Source organism: Megalopta genalis, unplaced genomic scaffold (assembly GCF_051020955.1).
Source record: "Megalopta genalis isolate 19385.01 unplaced genomic scaffold, iyMegGena1_principal scaffold0628, whole genome shotgun sequence".
Taxonomy (NCBI): Eukaryota; Metazoa; Arthropoda; class Insecta; order Hymenoptera; family Halictidae; genus Megalopta; species Megalopta genalis.
In genome coordinates, this window is record NW_027476697.1 from 65,001 (window position 1) to 73,121 (window position 8,121).

Genomic DNA, 8,121 nt, shown 5'->3' on the forward strand with positions numbered 1-8,121 from the left:
TAATGATAGGATTTTCCAGAAAATTGAAAAAACCGAAAAATGTCAAGAGTAAAGTGCCATTTTCTGACATTAGATTTCGTTCTAAATGCTTAATCCCTATGTAGAAACGTTAGTTAAGCAAGAATATCGTATTTTTAAAAAAATCTAATGATAGGATTTTTCAGAAAATTGAAAAAACCGTAAAATGTCAAGAGTAAAGTGCCCTTATTTTAAACAATGTATCGTTCTAAATGCTTAATCCCTATGTAAAAAAGTTATTTTAGCAGGAATATGTTATTGAAAAAAATTAGAAAAATTTATTTTAGCCGTAAATCGAAAATAATGGGGACACCGGAGCTGTTCGAAGCGCCGAGCGCGCCGCGTACGCCCGAATATTTTCAAAGTCCCAACGTACCGATCAAGAGTAAAGTACCATTTTCCTACATTAGGTTTCGTTCTAAATGCTTAATCCCTATGTAAAAACGTTAGTTAAGCAAGAATATCGTATTTTTAAAAAAATCTAATGATAGGATTTCCCAGAAAATTGAAAAAACCGAAAAATGTCAAGAGTAAAGTGCCATTTTCTGACATTAGATTTCGTTCTAAATGCTTAATCCCTATGTAGAAACGTTAGTTAAGCAAGAATATCGTATTTTTAAAAAAATCTAATGATAGGATTTTTCAGAAAATTGAAAAAACCGTAAAATGTCAAGAGTAAAGTGCCCTTACTTTAAACAATGTATCGTTCTAAATGCTTAATCCCTATGTAAAAAAGTTATTTAAGCAGGAATATGTTATTGAAAAAAATTAGAAAAATTTATTTTAGCCGTAAATCGAAAATAATGGATCGAGCGAATCGGTCGATTGCGCCGAGACGCGCTATGATGCAACAGACGAGCGATTGGAACGCCCGAATATTTTCAAAGTCCCAACGTACCGATCAAGAGTAAAGTACCATTTTCCTACATTAGATTTCGTTCTAAATGCTTAATCCCTATGTAAAAACGTTAGTTAAGCAAGAATATCGTATTTTTAAAAAAATCTAATGATAGGATTTTCCAGAAAATTGAAAAAACCGAAAAATGTCAAGAGTAAAGTGCCATTTTCTGACATTAGATTTCGTTCTAAATGCTTAATCCCTATGTAGAAACGTTAGTTAAGCAAGAATATCGTATTTTTAAAAAAATCTAATGATAGGATTTTTCAGAAAATTGAAAAAACCGTAAAATGTCAAGAGTAAAGTGCCCTTATTTTAAACAATGTATCGTTCTAAATGCTTAATCCCTATGTAAAAAAGTTATTTAAGCAGGAATATGTTATTGAAAAAAATTAGAAAAATTTATTTTAGCCGTAAATCGAAAATAATGGATCGAGCGAATCGGTCGATTGCGCCGAGACGCGCTATGATGCAACAGACGAGCGATTGGAACGCCCGAATATTTTCAAAGTCCCAACGTACCGATCAAGAGTAAAGTACCATTTTCCTACATTAGATTTCGTTCTAAATGCTTAATCCCTATGTAAAAACGTTAGTTAAGCAAGAATATCGTATTTTTAAAAAAATCTAATGATAGGATTTTCCAGAAAATTGAAAAAACCGAAAAATGTCAAGAGTAAAGTGCCATTTTCTGACATTAGATTTCGTTCTAAATGCTTAATCCCTATGTAGAAACGTTAGTTAAGCAAGAATATCGTATTTTTAAAAAAATCTAATGATAGGATTTTTCAGAAAATTGAAAAAACCGTAAAATGTCAAGAGTAAAGTGCCCTTATTTTAAACAATGTATCGTTCTAAATGCTTAATCCCTATGTAAAAAAGTTATTTAAGCAGGAATATGTTATTGAAAAAAATTAGAAAAATTTATTTTAGCCGTAAATCGAAAATAATGGATCGAGCGAATCGGTCGATTGCGCCGAGACGCGCTATGATGCAACAGACGAGCGATTGGAACGCCCGAATATTTTCAAAGTCCCAACGTACCGATCAAGAGTAAAGTACCATTTTCCTACATTAGGTTTCGTTCTAAATGCTTAATCCCTATGTAAAAACGTTAGTTAAGCAAGAATATCGTATTTTTAAAAAAATCTAATGATAGGATTTCCCAGAAAATTGAAAAAACCGAAAAATGTCAAGAGTAAAGTGCCATTTTCTGACATTAGATTTCGTTCTAAATGCTTAATCCCTATGTAGAAACGTTAGTTAAGCAAGAATATCGTATTTTTAAAAAAATCTAATGATAGGATTTTTCAGAAAATTGAAAAAACCGTAAAATGTCAAGAGTAAAGTGCCCTTATTTTAAACAATGTATCGTTCTAAATGCTTAATCCCTATGTAAAAAAGTTATTTTAGCAGGAATATGTTATTGAAAAAAATTAGAAAAATTTATTTTAGCCGTAAATCGAAAATAATGGGGACACCGGAGCTGTTCGAAGCGCCGAGCGCGCCGCGTACGCCCGAATATTTTCAAAGTCCCAACGTACCGATCAAGAGTAAAGTACCATTTTCCTACATTAGATTTCGTTCTAAATGCTTAATCCCTATGTAAAAACGTTAGTTAAGCAAGAATATCGTATTTTAAAAAAAATCTAATGATAGGATTTTCCAGAAAATTGAAAAAACCGAAAAATGTCAAGAGTAAAGTGCCATTTTCTGACATTAGATTTCGTTCTAAATGCTTAATCCCTATGTAGAAACGTTAGTTAAGCAAGATTATCGTATTTTTAAAAAAATCTAATGATAGGATTTTTCAGAAAATTGAAAAAACCGTAAAATGTCAAGAGTAAAGTGCCCTTACTTTAAACAATGTATCGTTCTAAATGCTTAATCCCTATGTAAAAAAGTTATTTAAGCAGGAATATGTTATTGAAAAAAATTAGAAAAATTTATTTTAGCCGTAAATCGAAAATAATGGATCGAGCGAATCGGTCGATTGCGCCGAGACGCGCTATGATGCAACAGACGAGCGATTGGAACGCCCGAATATTTTCAAAGTCCCAACGTACCGATCAAGAGTAAAGTACCATTTTCCTACATTAGATTTCGTTCTAAATGCTTAATCCCTATGTAAAAACGTTAGTTAAGCAAGAATATCGTATTTTTAAAAAAATCTAATGATAGGATTTTCCAGAAAATTGAAAAAACCGAAAAATGTCAAGAGTAAAGTGCCATTTTCTGACATTAGATTTCGTTCTAAATGCTTAATCCCTATGTAGAAACGTTAGTTAAGCAAGAATATCGTATTTTTAAAAAAATCTAATGATAGGATTTTTCAGAAAATTGAAAAAACCGTAAAATGTCAAGAGTAAAGTGCCCTTATTTTAAACAATGTATCGTTCTAAATGCTTAATCCCTATGTAAAAAAGTTATTTTAGCAGGAATATGTTATTGAAAAAAATTAGAAAAATTTATTTTAGCCGTAAATCGAAAATAATGGGGACACCGGAGCTGTTCGAAGCGCCGAGCGCGCCGCGTACGCCCGAATATTTTCAAAGTCCCAACGTACCGATCAAGAGTAAAGTACCATTTTCCTACATTAGATTTCGTTCTAAATGCTTAATCCCTATGTAAAAACGTTAGTTAAGCAAGAATATCGTATTTTAAAAAAAATCTAATGATAGGATTTTCCAGAAAATTGAAAAAACCGAAAAATGTCAAGAGTAAAGTGCCATTTTCTGACATTAGATTTCGTTCTAAATGCTTAATCCCTATGTAGAAACGTTAGTTAAGCAAGATTATCGTATTTTTAAAAAAATCTAATGATAGGATTTTTCAGAAAATTGAAAAAACCGTAAAATGTCAAGAGTAAAGTGCCCTTACTTTAAACAATGTATCGTTCTAAATGCTTAATCCCTATGTAAAAAAGTTATTTAAGCAGGAATATGTTATTGAAAAAAATTAGAAAAATTTATTTTAGCCGTAAATCGAAAATAATGGATCGAGCGAATCGGTCGATTGCGCCGAGACGCGCTATGATGCAACAGACGAGCGATTGGAACGCCCGAATATTTTCAAAGTCCCAACGTACCGATCAAGAGTAAAGTACCATTTTCCTACATTAGATTTCGTTCTAAATGCTTAATCCCTATGTAAAAACGTTAGTTAAGCAAGAATATCGTATTTTTAAAAAAATCTAATGATAGGATTTTCCAGAAAATTGAAAAAACCGAAAAATGTCAAGAGTAAAGTGCCATTTTCTGACATTAGATTTCGTTCTAAATGCTTAATCCCTATGTAGAAACGTTAGTTAAGCAAGAATATCGTATTTTTAAAAAAATCTAATGATAGGATTTTTCAGAAAATTGAAAAAACCGTAAAATGTCAAGAGTAAAGTGCCCTTATTTTAAACAATGTATCGTTCTAAATGCTTAATCCCTATGTAAAAAAGTTATTTTAGCAGGAATATGTTATTGAAAAAAATTAGAAAAATTTATTTTAGCCGTAAATCGAAAATAATGGGGACACCGGAGCTGTTCGAAGCGCCGAGCGCGCCGCGTACGCCCGAATATTTTCAAAGTCCCAACGTACCGATCAAGAGTAAAGTACCATTTTCCTACATTAGATTTCGTTCTAAATGCTTAATCCCTATGTAAAAACGTTAGTTAAGCAAGAATATCGTATTTTAAAAAAAATCTAATGATAGGATTTTCCAGAAAATTGAAAAAACCGAAAAATGTCAAGAGTAAAGTGCCATTTTCTGACATTAGATTTCGTTCTAAATGCTTAATCCCTATGTAGAAACGTTAGTTAAGCAAGATTATCGTATTTTTAAAAAAATCTAATGATAGGATTTTTCAGAAAATTGAAAAAACCGTAAAATGTCAAGAGTAAAGTGCCCTTACTTTAAACAATGTATCGTTCTAAATGCTTAATCCCTATGTAAAAAAGTTATTTAAGCAGGAATATGTTATTGAAAAAAATTAGAAAAATTTATTTTAGCCGTAAATCGAAAATAATGGATCGAGCGAATCGGTCGATTGCGCCGAGACGCGCTATGATGCAACAGACGAGCGATTGGAACGCCCGAATATTTTCAAAGTCCCAACGTACCGATCAAGAGTAAAGTACCATTTTCCTACATTAGATTTCGTTCTAAATGCTTAATCCCTATGTAAAAACGTTAGTTAAGCAAGAATATCGTATTTTTAAAAAAATCTAATGATAGGATTTTCCAGAAAATTGAAAAAACCGAAAAATGTCAAGAGTAAAGTGCCATTTTCTGACATTAGATTTCGTTCTAAATGCTTAATCCCTATGTAGAAACGTTAGCTAAGCAAGAATATCGTATTTTTAAAAAAATCTAATGATAGGATTTTTCAGAAAATTGAAAAAACCGTAAAATGTCAAGAGTAAAGTGCCCTTATTTTAAACAATGTATCGTTCTAAATGCTTAATCCCTATGTAAAAAAGTTATTTAAGCAGGAATATGTTATTGAAAGAAATTAGAAAAATTTATTTTAGCCGTAAATCGAAAATAATGGATCGAGCGAATCGGTCGATTGCGCCGAGACGCGCTATGATGCAACAGACGAGCGATTGGAACGCCCGAATATTTTCAAAGTCCCAACGTACCGATCAAGAGTAAAGTACCATTTTCCTACATTAGATTTCGTTCTAAATGCTTAATCCCTATGTAAAAACGTTAGTTAAGCAAGAATATCGTATTTTTAAAAAAATCTAATGATAGGATTTCCCAGAAAATTGAAAAAACCGAAAAATGTCAAGAGTAAAGTGCCATTTTCTGACATTAGATTTCGTTCTAAATGCTTAATCCCTATGTAGAAACGTTAGTTAAGCAAGAATATCGTATTTTTAAAAAAATCTAATGATAGGATTTTTCAGAAAATTGAAAAAACCGTAAAATGTCAAGAGTAAAGTGCCATTTTCTGACATTAGATTTCGTTCTAAATGCTTAATCCCTATGTAGAAACGTTAGTTAAGCAAGAATATCGTATTTTTAAAAAAATCTAATGATAGGATTTTTCAGAAAATTGAAAAAACCGTAAAATGTCAAGAGTAAAGTGCCCTTACTTTAAACAATGTATCGTTCTAAATGCTTAATCCCTATGTAAAAAAGTTATTTAAGCAGGAATATGTTATTGAAAAAAATTAGAAAAATTTATTTTAGCCGTAAATCGAAAATAATGGATCGAGCGAATCGGTCGATTGCGCCGAGACGCGCTATGATGCAACAGACGAGCGATTGGAACGCCCGAATATTTTCAAAGTCCCAACGTACCGATCAAGAGTAAAGTACCATTTTCCTACATTAGATTTCGTTCTAAATGCTTAATCCCTATGTAAAAACGTTAGTTAAGCAAGAATATCGTATTTTTAAAAAAATCTAATGATAGGATTTTCCAGAAAATTGAAAAAACCGAAAAATGTCAAGAGTAAAGTGCCATTTTCTGACATTAGATTTCGTTCTAAATGCTTAATCCCTATGTAGAAACGTTAGTTAAGCAAGAATATCGTATTTTTAAAAAAATCTAATGATAGGATTTTTCAGAAAATTGAAAAAACCGTAAAATGTCAAGAGTAAAGTGCCCTTATTTTAAACAATGTATCGTTCTAAATGCTTAATCCCTATGTAAAAAAGTTATTTTAGCAGGAATATGTTATTGAAAAAAATTAGAAAAATTTATTTTAGCCGTAAATCGAAAATAATGGGGACACCGGAGCTGTTCGAAGCGCCGAGCGCGCCGCGTACGCCCGAATATTTTCAAAGTCCCAACGTACCGATCAAGAGTAAAGTACCATTTTCCTACATTAGATTTCGTTCTAAATGCTTAATCCCTATGTAAAAACGTTAGTTAAGCAAGAATATCGTATTTTAAAAAAAATCTAATGATAGGATTTTCCAGAAAATTGAAAAAACCGAAAAATGTCAAGAGTAAAGTGCCATTTTCTGACATTAGATTTCGTTCTAAATGCTTAAACCCTATGTAGAAACGTTAGTTAAGCAAGATTATCGTATTTTTAAAAAAATCTAATGATAGGATTTTTCAGAAAATTGAAAAAACCGTAAAATGTCAAGAGTAAAGTGCCCTTACTTTAAACAATGTATCGTTCTAAATGCTTAATCCCTATGTAAAAAAGTTATTTAAGCAGGAATATGTTATTGAAAAAAATTAGAAAAATTTATTTTAGCCGTAAATCGAAAATAATGGATCGAGCGAATCGGTCGATTGCGCCGAGACGCGCTATGATGCAACAGACGAGCGATTGGAACGCCCGAATATTTTCAAAGTCCCAACGTACCGATCAAGAGTAAAGTACCATTTTCCTACATTAGATTTCGTTCTAAATGCTTAATCCCTATGTAAAAACGTTAGTTAAGCAAGAATATCGTATTTTTAAAAAAATCTAATGATAGGATTTCCCAGAAAATTGAAAAAACCGAAAAATGTCAAGAGTAAAGTGCCATTTTCTGACATTAGATTTCGTTCTAAATGCTTAATCCCTATGTAGAAACGTTAGTTAAGCAAGAATATCGTATTTTTAAAAAAATCTAATGATAGGATTTTTCAGAAAATTGAAAAAACCGTAAAATGTCAAGAGTAAAGTGCCCTTACTTTAAACAATGTATCGTTCTAAATGCTTAATCCCTATGTAAAAAAGTTATTTAAGCAGGAATATGTTATTGAAAAAAATTAGAAAAATTTATTTTAGCCGTAAATCGAAAATAATGGATCGAGCGAATCGGTCGATTGCGCCGAGACGCGCTATGATGCAACAGACGAGCGATTGGAACGCCCGAATATTTTCAAAGTCCCAACGTACCGATCAAGAGTAAAGTACCATTTTCCTACATTAGATTTCGTTCTAAATGCTTAATCCCTATGTAAAAACGTTAGTTAAGCAAGAATATCGTATTTTTAAAAAAATCTAATGATAGGATTTCCCAGAAAATTGAAAAAACCGAAAAATGTCAAGAGTAAAGTGCCATTTTCTGACATTAGATTTCGTTCTAAATGCTTAATCCCTATGTAGAAACGTTAGTTAAGCAAGAATATCGTATTTTTAAAAAAATCTAATGATAGGATTTTTCAGAAAATTGAAAAAACCGTAAAATGTCAAGAGTAAAGTGCCCTTATTTTAAACAATGTATCGTTCTAAATGCTTAATCCCTATGTAAAAAAGTT